The 24,171-nt window shown below is 41.6% G+C and overlaps 1 protein-coding gene across 4 annotated transcripts in view; it reads right to left on the reverse strand.

Annotated features, from left to right (window-relative positions):
• The window catches only part of PIEZO2 (piezo type mechanosensitive ion channel component 2), a gene marked incomplete at its 5' end in the record, with an annotated part of 454,715 nt that overhangs the window by 235,307 nt on the left and 195,237 nt on the right, over positions 1 to 24,171 (reverse strand). The gene's annotated exons all lie outside the window — the stretch shown is intronic.

Raw genomic sequence — 24,171 nt, forward strand, 5'->3', positions numbered from 1 at the left:
ACAGTTAACTCGGTTGGGGCTGTGCTTCTTTCTTGAGAATTCTGCTTTACTCTGATGCTTTACTGTCAGCTGACAACTCAGTGTCTCCCAGGCCTTAGGCTTCTGGAAAGATAGGCGATTATACAGTATTTTCCCCAGGCCCTCTCTGAGGACTGAGCTAGTCCCAAGAGAGCATGAACATGGTGTTTCACTATGGGCTTTGGGTTCATATACTTGGTTATGATGAATCATTTTAACTAAGTATTATACATAACAAAGGACTGCCTTTTAGATATAATTACACACACATGCACAAATTTAAAGCAGATTCAGGCTTATCTCCTTGGATGAAGTCACTCTTATCCAAATTAAATTTCAATATGTTTTGCTGAGTAGGAGTGAAAGTAATGGAATTTTAGTTCACCAGCCCAGGAATTTCCATGGCTCCTGGTCCAGGGGAGTAGGCCTATATGAATGTCGTCTGTCCTGTGAATCTCATGCAAGACAATTCAAAATCCCTATCTCAGGAATTCTTGGAAGACAATTATCCCGCCCTGGAGATACTAACAATTAAGACTCTGGCAAAACATAACATAACCTGAGTCAGAAACCACATAAAGACAGCTGGCAACTGCCTGGCCCGAGCAGAGAAGTGGGAGAGATTAAGAGTCTCTTGCCAAGTGAGAACCAGACAGTCTGAGCTCAGACCAAGTGGGAAGGGTCTAGAAAGGCTGGAGGGGTTGGTGAGGGCGTTCAGATGCTATTCTTGACTTGCTTCCAGGGAGAAACAAAGCACCTTTACATTTTTTCTACATTTTCATCCCCCCACCCCCAACCCCAATCTGGTCAGTGTATTCCTAAATGGATTTTTTAAATGAATTTTTCAGAAAACCCCCCTTTTTGATAGACTCAGTCTATTATCAAGTTAAAATAAAAATAAATCATTTTGTGATATAGCACTATCAGGCTTTTAAACATGACATTTTAATTAAGACCTAGGTTCCCTCTTCACGTTTCTTGGAAAAGTAAAGTTACTCAAATAAGCAAGGTAAGAGTTTTTGGTGCGAGACTTCCAGTACTCCTTAGAATAAACATTTTCAACCAATCAACCAGGCACAACAGAGATGGCAGAAAAACGACTTCCTCCTAGTAGCTAGGTATTAATGTTAACTGATAATTTGAGCATCTTACATACAAAAGGCACTCATCTTTGTTTGCCGTTGATACTCTACTAATCATCTTACTATGTTAGGTAAAAGACTGAATAAATTAAAATACGGTTTCTGCCCTCAAACACCACATACTCTAGAGGTTTGGGTTTTTCTGTCTTTTGTGAGCACTTAGTCATGATGAAATGAGAAACACACAATAAATGGAACAGACATATCCAGATCCTTTGGCACCACGAACATTTTTGGCAGCTCATTATTCAGTTGTTGGGGAATTCTTTTAAAGCCATTAACCATGTTTTACATGGTAAGGTAATATTATTCTCTTTTGCTGGAGCCGTCCAACAGGGAGAGAAAACTGGGGAAAACAAAAGTAGCTGGCAGACTTCCTGGATTCAACACTTTTTAAATGAGATTTATAATATGGAGAAGTCTAAAACATGTTACATTCTTCAGGGAAACAGCAACAAAGAAGAGGAAAAATATATAGCACCGAGGAAGGGGGCACGAAGCTTAGAGGGATATTTTTTTCCTTTCCAATCGTAGATGAAGTTAGAAATAATGAATTAGGATTCCTCACTTCCCAAACGTCCCCAACATCCCACCACAGAACTGAAGTCTGGAAAGGAGCATCATGGCGTCCAGAAGCTACAACCACACCCTAGACTCAAGGTCATTCAGTCTGCAGAGCAAGTTCCCATATCTCCTGTCCTAGGTACCCAAGGTAAGAAAACGCCCTTTGGCACCCTGCAGCACTGACACTCCAAGGTGGGCGAGGGGGGGACTGCCATGCCCTGAAGCAGATGCACAGGACATTTCCTCCTCCAATACATCAATCAGCAGTCACTCTACCTATCTCTGCTCTCCCTCTCTTTCTCCCCCCATTTCCTATTGACCTCTGTAGATCCAAGCTCCAGTTCTTTCCAGAAGAGAAAGAAGTCATGGAAGCTTTGGGGGGGAGCTACCTTCCCCCCACCAATGAGCTGATTCTGCTGGGGCTCCCAGTCCTACTACCTCTTCTGCCCTGTCCCAGCAGGCAGGGAAATCCAGGAGATTCCAGACCCCAGAGCTCTGAACTTCTTTACTCACAGCCTTGCCATCCTTTGGGGGCTGTTACTCTTGTCTTGCCGTCCTTCTTCATTTTCCTTTCCTTACTCTCCTTGCTATCATTTGTCTGTCACCCTGATCTGGCTGTAATATGGAATTTAAAACAATCTTTTAATTCTACAAAATTTTACGCGTCTGATTATTAGCTTTAGTAGCATGCAAGAGCCTCTAACAGAAGTTATATCATCAAACACCTTCCCACACCACTTTCCATCCAGGACCTGTGACTTTCCCTAATTTCCTTGAGCACTCAGCATGCCCAGCAGGAGTTCATTTTGTACAAATAGTCACGTATAGAATGCCACATGCCAACATGTCACTTGAAGATGAGGGCACAGGGCTGATTCATTTTTACTTCTAATTTTTTTGTAGTAGTCGTTTAAGATCACGGGACTTTACCTGTCCACTGAAACAAACATTAGAGTCCCAGGATTGGCAACCAAGTCCCTTTCAGTTTGTAATTTTCTGTTTTTCATAAACATTAAGGAGACTGCAGAAAAATATATCTTTGTGTTGTAAATTGGTTACTTGCTTTATTATCACGTTTCCTCTGTGATTACTATTCTCGATCATTCTTTCAATCAACTTGTTGCTCAGCTTTCTTATACGAAAAGAAAGGAATTGGATTTTTCCTCCAAGTTTCATAATGCAGTGGTGAAATTGGTAGCAGAATGAGGCAGAGTTTCTTCTCATTGAAGTTTTATACCAAGTACTTCTGAGAATGTGAGAGCCACTTGAACTTGGACCTGCACCTCTGGGTTTTTTCTAAATAATTAGCAGAAAAGGACTAATAATTCACAGGAGTGGTAGATTTTTGCCAGCACACTCCTATAAAAAATGGAAGTATTTTTATATATGGAAGAGGTTGCCAGGCAGTGGACCATGTGAGCTGGCCCAGAAACGGGTGATCAAACACAAATATCAGAAAATGATACCGCTTCAAAGTTTTCTGGTGGAAGCTCCATTTACATTATTTTTAACTCTTTTTTTTAAAGTCTTTACTAGAGAGAGAGAGAGAGAGAGAGAGAGCAAGAGAAAGCACAAGCCCAAGTTGGGGGGATGGGAGAGGCAGCAGATGGAGAGGAAGAAGCAGGTTCCCCGCTAAGCAGAGAGCCCAATGCGGAACTCGATCCCAGGACCCTGAGATCATGACCTGAGCTGAAGGCAGTCGTTTAACCAAGTGAGCCACCCAGGCACCCCTATTTCTAATTCCTACAAAGATTTTCACATCTAATCTAACAGTTGGGTTTTAACCTTGCATCAAAGGTTGACCATAATGTGCAATTCTGGGAGAAGAACAGATCTTCTCAATGGGCCAGTAGTGACATTCACTTCTCAAATATTAAAATGCCCTGGTGTTGAATGGTAGCTAATATCTATTAAACCACAGAAATGGCTGACCTAAGGAATGATATGAACCCAAGTTATGCAACCTTTCCCGCCAGTGAGTATGACTGCAGCACTTTGGGTTAAATGGTAAGACCTTTAAAATTTTCTGAGTCCTAATTCCCAGATGAGATTTGTCATTAATTGGTTAAAAATAACTGTAAAAGACAGAGATAAGGGAAAAAAAAACCCTGCAGGATCCCTTACATAAAATTTTTCATATTAAATGACCTATATATATTTTTAAAATCATTTCCACCTCTACCTAGTAATGCCTACTTGTAATGCCCATCAATTCTTGTTCTGTCATTAGTAACTAGATGATACAACTCTTTATGTACACAGTAACTGTCATTCAGTTGCATATTTGGGTTTTCATTTCACTTACTCTTTGTCAGTTCTTTTCATAGTATGTCTTAGTTTTACATCATCTAGGGTTGCCCATTCATCAGTAAGGGTCAGAATTCTTCATTCTCACTAACAATATAGTGGTTTATATAGAACATATGATTGACAATATGCTTTTCAAAATAAATAGTTTTATATTTTTCCTTATTTGTAAAATAATATACAGTTGACCTTGAACAATGTGGGGGTTAGTGGTGCTGACCCCCATGATTTGGGGGGTCCATATAACTTTTGACTCCTCAGTAACCTAGCTACTAATAACCTATTATTGACTCGATAGTCACATTACCTCTATATCACATTAACCTCTATTTTGTATGTTATGTGTAGTCTATACTGTATATAGTCTATACTGTATACTGTATTCCTACAAAGAAGTAAGCTAGAGAAAAGAAAATGCTATTAAGAAAATCATAATGAAGAGAAAATACATTTACAGTACTATGATGTATTTATTGATGAAAATCTGTGTGTGACTAGACCCGTGCAAGGCAAACCCATGTTATTGTCTAAGGGTCAACTGTAGATCATGACAAAACATGGAAATACTTAAAATCTTTTATTTTTGCATGAACCCTACACACTATGACTCTCACATTCATACTTGTACATGGAAAATGAGAGTCATCTTATGTTGAAACTTGCTTTAATCACTTAATAATATATAATGTAACTCTTTCCATGTCAACAAATATAGACATGTAATCATTTTATCACTCAAATAGTATTCCATAATTTTTTAAAATGCAAGCCTTTATTAATATTTATATTCTATCTACATTTTTGCTATTAACCATAAGAATATGTTGAATAACTTTTACATGTATCTTTGAACATTTGTTCCATTAGTGCTTCAAGATAAATTCCTAAAAGTAGAATTAATACATCATGATCTATGCATATATATTAATACAGTATATATTAATGTATATGCATATATTATGCATATATGTGCATATTTGATAATATTAATCAAAATTTCACCCCTAAATCTTATATAAAGACATGTCCTTGATTGAATTCAGTTTATGAATCATTTTCCCTTTTATAAAACATTTTATTTTATGTTTTCATAATTAGTAAAGAAATTAATCAAATTTCCTAGGTTTTTAAGATTTTAATGTTTTATATTATGAATTACTTATTTATGCTCACTGCCCACTTGCCTATTAGATGTTTGTCTTTAATCCTACTAATTTATAACAACACTTTATATATTAGAGTTCATAACCATAAATATGATAAACCTATAGGAAGTGAATGTGCTTTGTAGATTAAAATCCTGAATACTTATTTTATCTTCCTGAATAGAGCTGATGAATGTTTGTATTATTATTCACTTTCTATCATTTGAGTTTTTCGGGTTTTTCAATTTGCAAGTCTGTTGCCCCAGTAGGTGGGAACAAATGTTACATTTGTTTCTTTGTATCCAAATATTTCAACTCCACGAGGTCTTGAATGAGCATAATACATGTTTTATGCTGTCATCTGAGTTGACTGGTCAGTCTGAAACAAAACCCACTACCAGTATTCACTCTTTGTGGAGACTAGGGCAAGCCTATTCAGAAATATTCAGCAAGTCTATTCACAACTCTGCCACACTCTCCTCTATGAATGGAGGGTGTTAAAACACCATCAAAGATTTTCTTTTGAAAAATTATCTTCAAAGCACTATAAAATGAAATGTAACTACTAAATAATTAATCCCCTCATCAAAAAATGGATTTTAAAAGATAATTGTTGAGCTTAATATTTCTGGTTTAAGATTGGATCTGGGGCGCCTGGTTGGCTCAGTTGTTGGAGTTCGACTCTTGATCTCAGGGCTGTGAGTTTGAGCCCCGAGTTGGGTGTAGAGACTACGTAAAATCTTAAAAAAAAAAAAAAATTGGATTTTATTGGCAGTCTGTGATGTTTCTTCTACCAACTTCTAGTCAAATAGCCATGGACACGCTGGAAGTGAGAAACACACACACACATTCACACATACGCACACAGAGTAAATCTATTTTCAAGAATCTCAAAGGAACTTTCACAAGTAGGTCAACTGAACTGAACTGTGAAACTCAGCCTGTAGTGTTCTGTGCATTTGTCTCCCATGGAAACCAAACAAACCATCAAGCCCTACAGAAGGTAAAAGTATGTTCCATTCTCTTCCCATCATACTCCCCCTGGTTCAGAAACACAGATCCATACAGAACAGGAAGTGGAAGTTGTGCCTTCTCTGCACAGAAAGCCTCTTCCTGGGGAGGCCAGACTGCTGTCCCTGTCATTCTCACCATCCCCCTACCCTCATCTGCCCTCCCTGCCTTCCAGATCTTTCCACATCCACTCTAACCCTCGGAAACAACTGACAACAAGGGCGTGTGTGTGTGTGTGTGTGTGTGTGTGCATATGTATATTTGTTTATGTATATTTGTGTCCGTGCATACATGTGTGCATGTGTGGAAAGTGATGGACAGGAGATAAAGGAACCAACCCTCCTTGGCCCAGTATGTTTTGGAGTACACAGTCCTCATCAGGAAAACTTACAGGAATACTTAGGGTCTGAAAATCCCTGGCAATTACCTATCTTGAGAACTAGAAAAAGCCTAAATATTCAATGATTATAAAATGATTATATACACTGTTTATACACAGTGGAATAGTTTATAATATTAAAATTAGATTTTTAACTAGAAACTGATGAGATAATGAGACTCAGAACCTCCACAGAACTTAACTGAAATTGTACTTGATGTGATGTCCCACTCATTCCAATCAAGGTTTCCATGATGCCAAATAATTTTTGCTGCTTCTTCAGCAAGAGCATTTAGAGATCAGAGATGGAAGTTGGGGGAAATTAACAATTTTTAAAGAGCCAGTCAAGAAAGATGACTCAGTTCAAAGGGGAAAAAAAAGGAAGGTAAATGAATGTGAAATGAGGGATTGGAGACAGGGAATCAAATACAACAGAGAGATCAACTTTGATAAGAAGGCATTCAGGTATTTTAGCTTTTGGGGAAGATGGGTAATATCCATAGAAATTAACTCAGTAGAATTACAGAAAAGGTCATGCGAAAGAAGAGTGACGGAGAAGTACAGGGAAGGTCAGGAAGTGGAGGCAGTTAGGGTAGACTTCTCTTTTTAAAAGCCAAGGCCAGGGGTGCCTGGGTGGCTCAGTCGGTTAAGCATCTGCCTTCAGCTCAGGTCACGATCCCAGGGTCCTGGGATGGAGTCTCTCATTAGGATCCTTACTCAGTGGAGAATCTGCTTCTCCCCCCGTCTCTGCCCCTCCCCCTGCTCATGCTCTCTCTCACTCTCTCTCTAATAAAAAAATAATAATAATAAAATCTTGGAAAAAAAAAAAGCCAATACTCGAGGTGGGGAGGGACAAGCAGGGGGTTGGCAGGAGACAGGGCAAGGTCATGGAAGTCCTACTAAACTCGAGAGAGGGAAGCAGCGTGAGCAGAGAGAAAGGACAGAGTCAGATTCCTTAGCAGCCAGGAGGGGAGAAGATTCTGAGCAGGGAGAGGACTCTGAGACCACAGGAGACAGACATGGGAGAACGCTGTGGACCATCTCTCAGCAGACCATGGGCTGGGCACCGGCACCTAGTATTGTCCTCTTTAAAGTGGGCAGGGACGGAGGAATGTAAGCAATGGATATACAAAAAAGCATCCTGATTGGCTGCCTACTTGGATAACAGCAGTCCCTACACAATCCATATATAGATTACATTTTTCGGGGAATGATGTTACGTGGAACACTGAAATTATACAAAGAAAGCCAACTGTTTCAGACAAATCAGAAGATACTTCGGGATCCAGCCATGTTCTTCATGACGGAGAAGAACCTTTACTGCCGAAGCTTAGAATGTAGGGCTGCCTCTGAATTGGCCCCGTGATATATTCTGAAATCGACTTAAAAAATCAACCTCTTAGGTCCATGTTTGTTTTCTCATAAAAGCTGGCTACAGAAGACATTCCAGTAATGATAATTTCAGTTGCTTCAAAGCCAGATGAATGGGAGTCTCCCGTCTCGCACAGCCCTGTAAGTAGATTTGAACGGGAGTCTCTGCATAGCCTCGTAAGTAAAGCATTTGCCCAGAAAACTGCTTGAATATGACTTCGGACTTCTTCTTTTTTTTTTTTTAATTTTATTTATTTGACAGACAGAGATCAAAAGTAGGCAGAGAGGCAGGCAGAGAGAGAGGGGGAAGCAGGCTCCTTGCTGAGCAGAAAGCCCGATGCGGGGCTCAATCCCAGGATCCTGAGATCATGACCTGAGCCAAAGGCAGAGGCTTTAACCCACTGAGCCACCCAGGTGCCCCATGACTTCGGACTTCTTAGCCTACCACACTGCGATGATGTGCCCCATTCCCTGGCTTACTTCAGACTCTTGGATGATTGCCTGAGATTCCATTCCTGCTCATTGTTATAGGAACTTCACAATATGGCTTGAGAGAAAAATTTAATGAAGTAAAGACCTATAAGAAATCAACTAATGAGTGGAAAATCACTAGAAAGTGCTAATTGTTAAAATTCACAGTCTGCAATCCACTTCTGGTGTTCAACTTTAGGGAATATAATGGGTCACAGCTGAAAATTCACGAGCAGCCCATGAGAAGAAAGGCCCAAATTCTAGCTGGAGACCAAGTTAGGGCATCGCCTTAAAGAGGGCACCAGGAGCCTGGCCATCTCGGTCCTTATAGGTCACCACGTCTTCATAAATTACTATTTAGTTCACGTGTACTTATTTTCTAGGTTTCAAATATAAAAGGTTACATTTCACAGGCAAGGATGCACAGCTTTTATCCTTTCTTAACCTAGCTTGCTATTTCGTATACTTTGCCTGGATCACACCAATGATGCTGATTTCCTCCATTTTGGGGTGTCCGTTTCTTCCCAAAGCCAGGGATGGAGTATCTGAAATTTCAGCCAGGGAGCTGGCAGTAACTTAGCCCCAGCAGCAAAACGACGTTGGCCTTGACTCCCTTCTTTCCTACCTGTCACGGTCCAGTTATGATGTTGGTGTACTCACTGCAGGCCTCCAGATTAGTTGAGGCGTCTCTAACATGAGGTCAGCAGCACCTTCACACAAATCCAACGAGGACATGTATTCAAAGCGCCTGCATGGTGCCTGGCACAAAGCAGGCGGTAGAAAGCTGGTAGCTGCTACCAATATACGGTTCTTGATTAGTGTTGAAATGTACAATGCCACAGTGCAGGTGGTACTTGGGATCCTGAGAACCTTGATTGTACAGAATAACCACAGCCCCGTTTCCCCTTGTCCACACACACACACACACACACACACACACTCATACTTCCAGAAAGGCATGCATTACGATGTGTACAAATAAGCTTGTGCATCATGCCACTCTGTAACTGGTACATCCTTACGTTTTGTGGTCGGTTCCAGTCAATCTGTGTTCAGTTAATCTGCTTTTCCTTTTAGTGTGTGTCTGCCAAAACTCTCTTAAAATTATCTTGGGGGAAAGGCAATGAATGCGTATTTAGGTTAAACCCATAAATAATTTCATTCATTTAAACTTAAGTCCTTCAGAAAGAGCTTAGGAAGCGAATACAAGTATTCAAGTTGGTGTTTATGAGGTTGTCCCTGAAAGACACACATGAGAACATGAATCGTGCGGGAGAGCTCCTGTCCTTTCCTATGCTGCTGGTCCCAGGCGTACGCCCCACCCACCAGAGCGGTGGTAGAATAAAGAAATCCAAAGTGGACCTACAAGATTTCTTCAAGAACAATCCCCTAAAAATGCACATACAATATTCTTCTGAGAGAAGGAAGAAGATAGAGTTATTTCAGTTTTCTTATTTCCCAGTATTTACAGAACATTGGCAAGGATTTCCATGGAGAACTCTTTGTTTCCCAGGATGAGGATTTTCACTTTTATGCTCCTTTGGGCCTCTTTTATGACATTACAGTTCCTTTGTAGGGTTTGTGGCTTTCTTTACACTAACTACGAATCCCCTTTGCCAGAAGTGTGTGCCAAAGAGCAATGTTCACTTGTAAAAAATTAAATAAAGCAATGCTGGCAGACATTTTGATAGCTGGAAATTTTATGACAAAGAAAAACTAATGAAGCATATTTAGTTGAAAATTGCAATGGCAGCAGCTGAGTCCTTGTCTTCTCCAAACCTGGGTCTAATATAAAGTACAAAAGACTGTCATACCTATTTATTATATGGAGTGCTAGGTAGCTCCATAGTTCCCTATTTTTAATACAGCTGATAAAATATATACTATGCTATGTCATAAAATATCTAATGCATGTAGAGAAATCTCCTCTCGTCCTCTGTCACACATTTTAAAACGTTAATTTCAAGATTCCCTTAGTCCTTAGAACATTGCATATTTCTAAAGGATTCAGTCTATAATTATTTCACTTATCTTTGCTGTTAAATGTCAGATATTATCTTTGGGTTAAAGTTATGGAAATAAAATGTATTCATTATTCACTAATACCCATGAAAACAGGTAAAATTAAGATATTCATTCAGTTTATTCGGTAGATTTTATCAAGCCGTAATATATGCTAAGTCATGGTAATATAGCAGTAAAGATGAATTTTAGATTTACTGGGGTAGAAGTAATAAAAATAATCTGGTTATATACATACACATACACATATACATCCACACGCATACATATGGTAGAGAAAATACAGACGAGAGTAGGGTTAGGGAGATAAAAGGCAACAGATTTGAAGATTTATTTGAGGGAGCGAGAGAGGAAGTGTGAGTGGGTGAAAGGGACAGAGGGAGAGAAAGACAACCACCAAGCGGACAGATGGAGTGCAGAGCCCAACACAGGGCTCAATCCCAGGACCCCAAGAAATCACGACCCGAATTACAATCATGAGTTTGCTGCTCTAGGAGCTGAACCATGCAGGTGTCCCCAAAGTGTTATGGATTTAAGAGGATAAATCCTTAAAAGGATTTAAGGATAAAAGTGTTAAGTAGTAAATGAAGGATTTATTTATAATGAAGTGAAACTTTTAGGTTTGTAAATGATTTTGAGCCCTCTTCATGGTGAGTGATGAACTGGAATCTAAGGTTTGACTTTATGGTGGCCTTCATTCAGCCTGAGTTAGCCACGCCCTCCTCAACTGGTTGCCAGCGTTACTTAGAGAAATACTCACACGGATTTGTTTTCATTCCTGATGTTAGGAAATGCCTCCCCAGGACTCCCTGTCTGATTCAGCTGGCCCTCCAGGGTAGAGAACGTGTCATGGGAAAGGTACAGAAAACAAGCTTCTTACAATGTTAATGTTAGCTTGAGTGAGGATGCTCAAGGTCAGGGTTTGACCTTCAGAGATATTTTTTGACCAATGACAGCCTGGGGAGGAAGGGTGTCCTGAGGGCAGTTAGCACCTGTGCCGGGCCTCTTCCTAACTCCATAGTCAGTAGCTTGGCATCACCTATGGTCAGTGTAGGTCAGGGTGTTTATGCCATGGAAATCAGGAAATACTACAAAGCAGATGGTTTGCCCTGAAGATCTGGTTGAACGTCAAATTCTCCAGTGCACCCTAGGTTAGGACATATTTCTGATGGCTGTCTTAGCACCTGGAAAGGCTCCATTCAATCAGACAGATAGAATAGGCTTAAATAGGGGGCTTCAAAAATCTGAAAATCTGGGCCCAATAAATCAGATGGATAGAAAAGCAGATTACAGTGAACCCAACTAGGTAAACCCTTCAGTCATCCAGACTTCCATCTGATGCTAAGTTGTGCATTTTTTTCCTCCAGTACTCTGCTTTCAGGAAAAAAAGAAATAATTGAAACAAACTGAAAGTCAGATTTCATGAAAAAGTTGGAGCCCAGGCTATTTCCTGCCCCTTGATACCCTCATCCTCTCTCCAGGACCGGCCCGCAAAGAGGACCAGCCATCATGACTCCGAGAGGCTCTTGTTGGAACAAGAAGGCAAGAGCTTCACGCAAAGGTGTGCAACAGCAGGAGTTCTACGGGGCTGACTGTCTCCTGACTAGAAAACACAAACTGGACCCTCTATGGAACGCGTCCTTCTTTTTCCCGAGGTCTTACTGCAAACAACTAAGTAACTATGCAGCCTGACATTTAAACACAGGCCCCTCGCCTCACAGCCCCTGTCCGCTTCTGTGTAGAAACAATGAAAAGGTTTTGCTCGTGACTATTTTTCACTTAGTAGCCACCGGGAAGGAGGGACAGGCATGTGCTTGTCATCTGGGTCACACAGGGCAGAAGAAGGCAAGCTGCAAACTTCCTGAATGTCCTTCCTGTGCGTCCTCTGTTCTCCCCAGAGACCTGTGGCCACTTTTCCAAGTATTGTTATCAGATTTTCTCAGACGTCAGGATTTTCTTTTCTTTTTTCTTTTCTTTTTTTTTTTTTTAAAGCAGAGATCTCTTTTGAAAGCTTGAGTTCCTGACCCAAAAAAGCATCTGTGGAGGAACTCAGCCTTCCACACAGAAACTTGAAATTGGTTAGCTGGGGCTCTCGATGGGGAGTTTCCAGGCCCCAGATAGGGGAGGTCTCCTTGGGCTCCCCCCTCCCCTGAGCTATGAGGAGAGGCTGATGGAAGACAGTTCCGGAGCAGCCAAGCCTTTGTTTCAGAATCATGCTTTTTACTGATAAATACTGTGAACACTACACTCACATTTAAGAATGTCTGACTAATTCCTTGGCAAAGAGCAGAATCCCTGAGTTTTATATTCGAACTGGTTGAAAAGCAATCGATACACATTTAAAGCATGCAGCAAATGCCAGGCATTTTAAAAGTAGATAGACAGACAGACAGACAGATACTGTTTTTTTCAAATCTGAGGTATTTAGTAACACCTAACATGAAGGGCAAAACTTTCTTAGAAAAACGACAGAACTTTCCTGTCTCTCTGTGGTTTTCCAGTAGTCCCACTCAAATCAAGCCAGACTAACACTTGCAGACATAAGCTTTTCTGGGGGCTGATAACTATAGCAGGCTTCCTTTATTTTATTGTATACGCTCCATGCTTTAGGTCAAATTGGAGATATAAAAGCTGCATTTTTAAGGAAATAAAATGTTTATGACGAGGGCAGGAGACCAAAGCCTGAAGAACTTAGACGTGGATTAATGTATTTAGTCTAGGGAGAATTCAGAATTTCATAAGCATCCGCTTCCTTAATAACAATACCATCCCTTTGCGTGGCGACGCTGTGCCTGGAGCAGCCTTTCAGATGGAACTTCGCAGGGAAGCACTGCGGGCAGGCGTGCACACACACATGCGCACACACACACACACACATACATACCAGGAGGAAAGAGGACAGTCGCTCAATTTGTTCTGTGCCTTCTCACTTCCCCTTTGAGGGGAAGGACCCAGGGTTTTACTTTATTTTTTTAATTCTCGGTTCTTAAACAGTGCCGGGCACATACATGCTATAAATAAAAAATGAAAAAGGGGTACTATGAAAGACAAAAAGTGATAAGCATGGGACAAAGGATTTAACAGGTTCCTGGTCTCGATGCCGTCGTGTTCCAGCCCAAAGGGACAGATCAGAGTCAGGAGATGTTTCCAGATCCAGCATTACCAGAGCCAAAAGTTCCCCTTATTTATCAGTGACCTAGAAAGATCTGTGGCCACCTTCCTTAGAGCATCCATTTGTCCCCTCTTTTACCGGCCAAGACATCTCTTCCCAGGCCATAATTCAAAGCAAAAGAACATTTAGAAACAGCCCTCCGAAGCACTGGGGATAAAAGCCGCCTGGTAAGGCAAGTCTGGCCACAGCATCTCAACGCTGAACATCACACTTTCCTATTTCGGCACGACTTTCCCAACACTTCACCTTCATCCCTATTTAATGGTTTAATTCAGAGGCATTAACGGGAAGAGAAAAAGTGATTCTTCGTTTGTCTTAGCGCTGACTCGAGAAGATTTACAGGGCTTTTCTGAGGTCTTGGCTGACGGCAGCCTCCCAGCTGCTGAGAAGGTATCCATCAGGCTTTATGTAAACACTCCCCGCGTTAACCCCAGCTGCCATGTAAGTTAGAGCCACGGAAAATAGTCTTGTTGAGGGGACGAGGTGGAGCATCTGCGCCCACGGGCCACCTGAAGCACATGGAAGCTCAATAAAAGAAGGCGGAAAGGGGCGTGGTAGGAGCCACAAACGCCTGGAGACCTCGCGAAGGCATGCTGGTGCCTGGTGAACCGGGACGTGCCACGGCACGCGGTCTTCCCTGAACTCATTCAGAAAAGGGGGCGGGGGGGGGGGGAGCTGAACCGCCGCGGGCGCAAAGAAAGTCTGAATGATTTTGACCGGACTCCTACACCTGTTCCTGCCTCTGCAAGTAAGACTGGAATGTTTGAGCCAAAGAAGAAAATGCTCTCACTGGTTGCTTAGTGTAAAACGTAACTGGTGCGTTCCAGAAGTTTCACATTTGGGGGCCATTCCGCGTAAGGCACAGGTAGGTCGAGGGCGGCACACACGCTCACCTCTGCGGGGCTGGGAAGGAGAAGGTCACTGGCGAGGTCTCGGTCAGAGGAGACGGTCCCCCAGCACTCTCGCAGCCCTCGTTCGCTGCCTGCCCTTAGAACAGAGGCTGTTATTCTCACCCATCATTTTCTTTTAAAGCTCTTCCACAGTGTTTAATGGAGTTCCACACACACTGGTAAATGGACGGAATGTCAGAGTAAATATGCTTGGCCCTAGGGGATCTTTAGTTTACAAAGTTCTAGTGGCTTCTTGGGGGGGGGGGGTGAAGGAGGGCACTAATATTTACTGAGCCCCCACGACGTGCACGGATGGACGGACACTATCTGTTCCCAGTTGCTTCTTCCCGTTCTTGCTATACTTTGGAGAGAACAAGCTTGTAATTCTAAGAGAGCATTTCAAAAGCAAATATCTACAGAGCTATTAAAGATAAGAATTTTATAATTCTGTTATAAAACTCAAACGTGCCTTAAGTTCAGAGAAAGAGGGGTTGGATGTCCCTCTAGGAGATCTCCTACCTCCTAAAACATCACAGTGTGATACCTGGAATATTTCACTTGATCTTCTCAGCCTTTTTAGTTTAAAACAGAGAACAGTTTATTTTAAATTGTAGGACCTTAAGCTGACTACCCTGGACTTCAATGATAAAATCAAGAACTCCATGATATAACTGTATTAAATATAAGTTGCTTGGGATTCGGGAGGGTCTAAGGTATAGATCTCAAAGGAATTATAATTATAGTTCTCTCTTCCCTATTTATCTGCCATCAAACTCTCTAAATATGTATCTACCTATAATTTTAATGGGTTCTAGAATTGAATATTTTCAAAGGATCTTTCCCTATAGCACAAGTAATAGATATTTTTTATATCATGAGTATCCCCATCATCCAGAGATTAACCATTGTTAGTGTTGCTATATATCTTTCTGGACTTCTTATTGATCTGTAGGGTGTGTGTGTGGGTGTGTGTGTGCATGTGTGTAGGGGTGTGTGTGAGAAAGAGAGCCAGAGAAAGAAAATCACATATACTATTACATAATGTACTTCACATAACATCGTGTGGTAAAATGTGTCCCGTCAACACATACTCCTAAACTTCCAGGGTACACAGATGTCCCCTAATTTAATTAGCTAGTTCTTTTTGATTAGATATTTCAGCTGTTTCAATCTTTTTTTGTTTGTTTGTTTAAGATTTTCTTTATTTATTTGACAGAGAGCGAGTGAGACAGAACACAAGCAGGGGAGCAGGAGAGGGAGAAGCAGGCTCCCTGCTGAGCTCCAGGACCAGGACCTAAGCCGAAGGCAGCCGCTTAACTGACTGAGCCACCCAGGCATCCCTCAATCTTTTTTTTTATTATTATTACTAAATTATCAATAAGGCTATGAGTATAGCTACCCTTTTGCTTACCTATATCTAGCTCTCTCTCTATGTATATCCTTAGATAAAGAAATAGAAAGATATTGGCATGTTTACATCTTTTAATACTTTCCACCAAAAATGTCCTCTGAAAATCACATGAATGTATAATGTATAAATTATAATATAAACCATATTAAGTTAATGAGAGTTGAAAAAAATTTTGGCCTATAAGAACTATTTCATACAACTCAACATACCTTAAGCATAACATTTTGAGAAGAATCTTAATAACCCCACTTCATAAATGTATTCAGTTGTTCGGAAAATGTGAATGGAGTAACCACTGCCTCTCTGTTAATTATATCTGGCCCTGTACATAGATCTGTGACCACACCACCCATGGTTCCTGCACATTTGCAGCTTATCCAGAGCAGAAGAGAAGCAAGAAAGACTATTAGAGGATTAAAGATTAAAGCGAGTTTTAAGAAATTGAAAAACAGGTAGGGGAGAGAATACTTTATCTTTTTATTTTTTATTAATTTTTTTTTAAAGATTTTGTTTATTTATTTGACAGAGAGATCACAGGTAGGCAGAGAAGCAGGCAGAGAGAGAGGAGGAAGCAGGCTCCCTGCTGAGCAGAGAGCCCGATGTGGGGCTCGATCCCAGGACCCTGGGATCATGACCTGGGCCGAAGGCAGAGGCTTTAACCCACTGAGCCACCCAGGTGCCCCTCTTTTTATTTTTTATTAAAGATTTTATTTTTTCATTTGACAGAGAGAGACAGCAAGAGAGGGAACACAAGCAGGGGGAGTGAGAGAGGGAGAAGCAGGCTTCTCTCCGAGCAGGGAGCCCGATGTGGGGCTGGATCCCAGGACCCTACGATCAGGACCTAAGCCAAAGGCAGACACTTAACTGACTGAGCCACCCAGGTGCCCAAGAGAATACTTTAAATTGGGAGGGCAAGGGGCATTTAGGCAGAGCAGACAAGAAGCTGCAGGAAGACCTTCCAGTAAGAGACAACAGGAGGGAGAAGACCCAGAGCACAGTTGTCTTTTAGCACATTTGAGAACTTGCTGGATGCAAGTCAGAAGGGCCAAGAAAGTTGTAATGGGGGTGGAGGGGAATAAGGCTGCAGGCTGTAGGTGGGAGAGCAGAAAGGGGCCATTTGCTTTTGACATCTTTACCAGTTTTATAGGTAAAAAAATGTTACCTCATGTTTCCTTTAATTGACATTTCTTTAATCCTGGTCATATGGAACTACTTTTCACATTACCTCGGCCATTTAAATTCTTTTTAATGGCCTGTTTTTGTCTTTTCTCTATTCTTCTTTGCTTTTTCCTTTTCCCCCCTCTATTTTTCTATTGGACTAATCATTTCCTTATTCATTCCTAAGATTGCACATTAATTTTTCATTTATTTTGCAATTTTTTTCTCCACTTGTTATCACCTCTCAACATGGAATTGATTGAGTGTGTGCTGTGCTTTGTGCTGCAAAGGTCCCTGTCCCTATAGTCAGGGGACAGACAACATCAGACACGTCATCTGTCATTCGAGATGATGGGCTTACACCTGCTCTCTATCCATCCGACACACTTCTTGGAGAGATCTGAGAGCCCCGCATATGACCACTGTTTGTCATGCAAACATGTCATGAGAGGATCTTTTCTTCAGTTCTAATTCAGGTGAACGGGGGCATGACATAACTATCTTTCAAAGTCTGAAAAAATGCCAGCCTATAATGAAGGTCCTTCGTGACCTCATTAGCTGTTTTACATCATCAAGATTCCATGAAAGGGTTTTCGTAAGGAAAATTAGTTAGTGCCCATTGAAAACTTCTCATGTTCTCTGTCCCCCAGCAGAATTAACCACTGTAATTTCTCAGGACCTGCCTAGAGGACGGCAGTATTATGACCCCTTCCCGTCAGGGGGAAGCTTCAGCCCTTCATCGATGTGTCCCAGGAACCTGACTGAGGTCAAAGACAGGCCAGGGTGAGAACTTGACACCCATATGACTCTCCTGGTGTGTGTATTTCAGCAGAAGGTGTGGACAGAGGTTTCTGTCCTAGTCCCACCCCAAATCAGGCAGAAAATCCACTTTAATTCCTGCATGGAAATTACAGAAAGCATCTGCTAATATGCTAAGGCATTCTGACTAATTGCAGTGGGTAACTTGAATCTTAAGCAAAGATTGAGAAATGAGAAGTGCTAGGAATTGTCAATATTATAAATATATTATGTATTTATAGACCATGTATTACTTTTGGCAAACATACAATGCCCTGACTGATGAATTTTTTTGAACTATGTTAGGCCTACTGGGCACAGCAAAGAGTGTCAAAACCTAAACATCCAGGAAAATCACTTAATTTAATATCCAACTCTCCACTACTCTTGACACCTGATCCAATAGGACAATTCCACCTTCGGTCTGTCTTAGGAGCCCATGTTTTAACTGCCCCCATCAGTATCCAAAGGAATAAAGTCTTTCTTCTTAAATGACTTCCTTCACCACCCTTCCTTCCTTCCTCCCTTCCTTCCTTCCTTCCTCCCTTCCTTTCCTCCCTCCTTCCTACCTCCCTTTTTATTTAATAAGCCATTTTATAGCACTTAATATGTACCAGGTATTATTGTAAGCCTTTACAAATATTAACTCCTTTCATTAAATTTTCAGATCTCCTCTGTGAGATAGAGACTCTCATTAGATCTGTTTTACAGGTGTGGAAGCTGAGACCAGAGAGGTTAACCAACTTGCCCTGAGTCACACAGCCACTGTGGAAGGGCCAGGATTCCAGCACAGTCCATCTGGCTTTAATATTCTAACCACCATGTCATGGTGTTGCTGTTCTGTGGTAAATAAACAGCCATGCATGGGTCTTGCAATAAGAAAGAAAGAAAGAAAGAAAGAAAGAAAGAAAGAAAGAAAGAAAGAAAGAAAGAAAACATTAAAAGCACGCCATTTTTGTAATAACTGAAGGGAATATCATGGTAGAATTCCTAGTTTTCTTCTTGGGGACAGTGCACTGTGGGGACTCTGGAGAGCGTTCCCTAGGGTGCCACCGTGCTCATGAGGAGGAATATTTACTTGGCTGGACAAAGCCTGCATCAGTTAGCCGGCAGGCGACAGAGAGGAAGGGAAACTGGACAACTCTTAGGAATATTCTGGTGTTGTGACGCTGGAGAGAAGCTACGCTGCTTGGCCCTACTCAGCAGAATTAGAAGTTGTGGATGAAAATGACAGCAAAGGTTCATTCGATGCTTTCTAAAAGGACACCATTTCTGAATTAGATTCTGTGAACCGTGATGTGGATAAAATCCCATGAAGCAGGGCACCCTGCAATCCCCCAAACCCAAGATTTCACAAGAAGGAGATTTTGCGCACATAACAGAAACCTGCTACATTATAGTCATGAACAAATTCAGGCTTCAGTCAAGGCCAATCTGGTTGGAAAAGCAATCTGGTTCAATCTGATTCAAGAGCCAGGACTCTTCATTCTAGGGCCAGTCAAAGCCACGTCGCCGCTCACAACTTAAGAGCCTTCGCCTGTCTCCAGCACGACTGTGACCACTGCTCTGCCTGCTGCCTCGACAGTGGCAGCACCCTGCCCACAGCACCCCTCGGAGCACCAGGCATGGCCCAACAGAGAGCTCGGTAGCCCATGTTTATCTGGAAGGAGATTCCAAGTCTCAACACTTCTCCTTTCTATCACTTTTGAGGACAGATTTAGAGGGGTATCCTCAGGCGAGGTAATTCATTTAAAAGGGTCCCCTTAAAAACCTTCTCTTCCTGGGCACCTGGGTGGCTCAGTTTTTAAGCATCTGCCTTCAGCTCAGGTCATGATCCCGGGGTCCTGGGATCGAGCCCCGCATCGGGCTCCCTGCTTGGCGGGAAGCCTGCCTCTCCCTCTCCCACTCCCCCTGCTTGTGTTCCCTCTCTTGCTGTGTCTCTCTCTGTCATAAATAAATAACATAAATAAATAAAATCCTAAAAAAAAACCAAACCCAAAGTTCTCTTCCATCCATCATCTCTAGCTGATATCCTTGAGGATGTCTTGGCTTGGAGGATGTCTAGGTAGCAGATTCTAATGACTTCTCTGAGCCTCTGCTCAGAGAGGCTCCGTGGGGGGGCATTCAGCACTGTTAAGTTTGGCACCTGTTTCCCCCCACAACTCTCCTGCTAAAAATGAGGCTTGCTTTCTCAGAGCACCAATGCCTCTCCTGAGGCCCTGCCTTACTTTCTGTCTGAAGAGTTTTCAGACTGGAGTCCTGAAACTGCAATATCTCAATGCCTTCTTCTTTTTTTTCTTTAAAGTAATGCAAACTTTACAGCTCATAAACCTTCATTGGATTTATAAAGGTGGAGCTCGCTTTGGAATGTCTCCTGGAGTCTGTGCAATTGAGATGGCTTTTGAACCCACTCCGAGGAGAGGAAAGAAAGAAAATCTTAAGAGGCAGCAGGGAGGCAAACCTTAGGTGCAGGGTCACTGATCTCAAGGCCCCTCACTGTCCCTTTGTTTCTGCCGATGCGCTGGTTGGTGTTAACCCTCCGGGCCAGGGAAAGTTCAAGGCCTGGAAGCTATGCTGTAGCAGTTTTGCCAGGATTAAAATACCCGGGGCTAGAATCAACAGTCTCTGGATGTAGGAAGGAAACACTCAGATGTCACCACTCCAGGCCAGGAAATCAAAAACGTATCCCAACAGAATAGATCTTCGCTAGAGATAAGAAGAAAAAAAACCCTGTCTACACTGAATTCCCCTTTCAGGACTGCGTAGACTCAAACCAACGGCACACTCCTGTCAATACCGCCACTGTTCTGGCTTGAATCCTGTGAGGACGTGGCTCCCTCACCAGCTTTGCCTGATAGAGCTAAGGGTCATCCTCCCTGGGGGCTCCCTCCTGGTGGACACCCCCAGCCCCTTGACATCCCTGGAGACCTAGGCAGTTTTTAAACTTGTTTAGAATGTTTGTTTGAATCTACTCTGCTTTCTCCACAACAACAACTCCTAAACAGACAATCCAGCTTGCTGTCATCAAGAGAAATGAATATTTAGTTTAGGAAGAGTAAACTATTTGCTAGAAAATGACATATAATGACCAGGAGATGGCACAAAATTAAACACATCTCCTGGAGGCAGCTGAATGGAGTTGTGCCAGGAGCTACTGTGAGAATGAATGAAAAGCCACCGCCTGTTTGCTTGGTACTTTACCGAGTTCAGTGTTCTTTCGTTACAGACACTACGAGTCTTAATGAACTCTTTTCTGATTTTGCGTTTGGCATTTTAATGGAGGCCTCCTGGACCTGTAGGAGATAGACTCTTCAAACTAGCTTGTGCACATGATAGTTCATGTGTTCTAAGCCTATAATGCTCATGGAGAGCTTCCTATAGGGAAGAAAGGGTCAGTGCTTATCCTGTGGTTGGACAGATTTGGGGCATTCTGGCAGATTTCCCTAAATTTCTATATGTTATCTCCCCATGTACAGAGCTAGTACATTATAATGTTGTCTTTATGCTCCATGGGATAGAGGGAAGCAATTTAAAAATAGCCCTCTAATAGAGTCAAAACTGGATGTCCACAAAATCAGATTTTTAAAAAAAAAATTCCTCTCATCTTACTAGTGTTTACTAGTGTTTACTAGTGTCTCTAGTACTATGGAAACTCCTTTTTCAAGCACCTAACCTTCCAGCCACTTCCAGTCCCTCCTGAGCAATTTATTGGGTTCTAGATGTCCTTCTAGTCATCTTCCCTGATGCTTTCTTGAGTTATGCCCCAAATTTTCAAATACCTTGCCTTGTCTGTGATTATCTAGGGAAATGGTAAATTAATTCATGTTAAAGTATTCCTTTAGGGAAAAAAATATATAGCTTTGGCCTCCCGGGCTGCTCAGTTGGTTAAGCATCTACATTTCATCTCAGGTCATGATTCCAGGGTCCTGGGATCGAGTCCCGCATCGGGTTCCCTGCTCAGCAGAGAGGCTGCTTCTCCCTTTGCCTGCTGCTCCCCCTGGTTTATGTGCTCTCTCATTCTTTCTCTCTCTCATAAAAATAAATAAATAAATGAAAACTTTAAAAAACTAAATAAAGTAGCTTTACTTCAGTTGGCACAAAGAATGGATTTCGGAGAGCCAGGCATAGAGAAATGAGCATTTAGTGTAGGAAGTGAGAGGTGAGAGAAATAACTCTCAATAAGAAATTATGTAGGTAAACTTCTAATAAGTCTTCTATGTGTGAGTTTACATATGTTTTGGTTTTGAACACATTATGCTTTTACTATGCAAATAACTAAGCCATCTGAAATGGCATGTAAAGTTCTCATTTTATAGTCAATTCCACTTTATAATTCACCAAAATGGAAGTGGGGTACCTATAGAATAACAGAGCAAACTTGGTATTGTAAGACTTATGGTTAAATCTTCATTCAACCCTGACCATGGGCAATTGGCTTCAGGTTTCTTATCTGTAAGATGTAATTAGTAATACCTGCTTTATGCGGGTCTTAGCATTAAATGGAAATCATAGCGTGGAGAGTGCTTTGCAAATTGCTCAGTGCTGCAGAAATGTAAAAAACTGAATAAAAGTTAATATACGAGACATCTAATAGGTATTAATAGCAGCAAGGTCTGACCACAGGCAAACACCTATTTTAAGCTCTGACTTGTGCCAAAAATCCAGGGCCAGACGGAGGAAGGAAAGGCCCATAAATCAGTCTCCTTAAGAAGTCCCCTTAGGAAGTCAGCAAAGATTTAAACATTTTTAGCTTTCAGTTTAATTAACATTGAACAACTCCAGAAAAATACTAAAAATTAATTATTTAGGCCTCGTATGTCATGAATAAAATATATTATTGTCCTAACAGCAATTAAACATATTGAAAGATTCTTCATGACCAGGAAAAGAGACAATACTCAACACATTTTATAAATGAATCAGTAAGAGAATTCATTTTGTAAATGAAGATGATTTTCCAAACAGCATATTTCTAATACATGAAAGAGATAACCAGAGTATTGTTCATATTTCAAAAGCAGGTTTACATTCTCAACATAGTTTCAAGATGAAACTCTTGAAAATGTGGGAGCTTTAGTGAATATTATGGATTGTACCAAAAATTCAATCCCAAGCCCCTTTTTAGCTCATAGATGCATGTGTATTTATGCCAGCAGAAGAGACAAGACGGACAATGAGAATCCAAAAAAGAAGAATCATCACAGGCAGTGTGAGATACGTGCATGTTAGAGGATTTTCATCCACACCCCAGGGACAGTCAGTTGTCCTTGTCAGAGACACACACTCCAGGGTTGGGTAGCCAGCATGTCCTACAAGAAGCCACACTCTAGAGGAGCTTCTAGTGCTTTGGCCATCTCTATCTCTGATTCACACAGGTATTTGTTATTCATGAAAATAAATGTTAAAATGAGCATTTCCGGGTGAAATTGATTGTGTTCAAGCTATGTTGATTGGGGGGCCCATGGCAAAGCCCTGGGACAGTCATGTAATATGAATCTAATGAGCTCTCCCCCCAACTCCCAAGCACAAATGCAGTTGGGAGGACTGATGCAGTCATAGTGCTGAGTCTGCCTCTTGAGTTCACAGGATTTGTGCTGCACCGATACCAATGACAGGTAGGACTCATCCTGCCTGTAGAATATCATAGTGTTTCCCTCTAGTGAATGTGTCACGTGAGGTGTGCTCAGAGCTTCTTCTAGCATTAGGCACTGGAACTTTATGAAGACTATAGGACAGGCAGTATCACTGCTGTTATGCCTGCTGATAATGAAGGTTGACAACCCTAAAAAATATTCAGTCTAAGATGCTAAAAGATGGAATCTGAGTACTCATAACTCAAGCAGAGTTATAGAGAAAAGACATGTGGCCCTGAATTTTCTCCCAATTGTTAAGGACCACTGCCATTTACTAAAAATAACTAATAGTTGCACAAGACTGGAGTGCCTGGGTGGCTCAGTGAGTTAGGCAGCTGCCTCCAGCTCAAGTCATGATCCCAGGTCCTGAGATCAAGCCCCACATTGGGCTCCAGGCTCAGCTAGGAGTCTGCTTTTCCCTCTTCCTCTGCTCCCAATCCCCTCTTGCTCTCACATATGCATTCTCTCTTTCTATCAAATAAAAAATCTTAAAAAAAAAAAAAGTTGTGCATGACAAAATTTACTTGGGCCCATTTACAACTCTGACACATTGATTTGAAAAAATGAAATGTCTCAAATGGAAATATCTAAACAGAAAGGACTTCCATCTTTGGCATGTAGCCAACTAGATACTCTCAATGAAAAATTCTCCCAACTGAAAAATAAAAAGCAAAAAATG

The sequence above is a fragment of the Martes martes genome, assembly GCF_963455335.1.
Source record: "Martes martes genome assembly, chromosome: 13".
NCBI lineage: Eukaryota > Metazoa > Chordata > Mammalia > Carnivora > Mustelidae > Martes > Martes martes.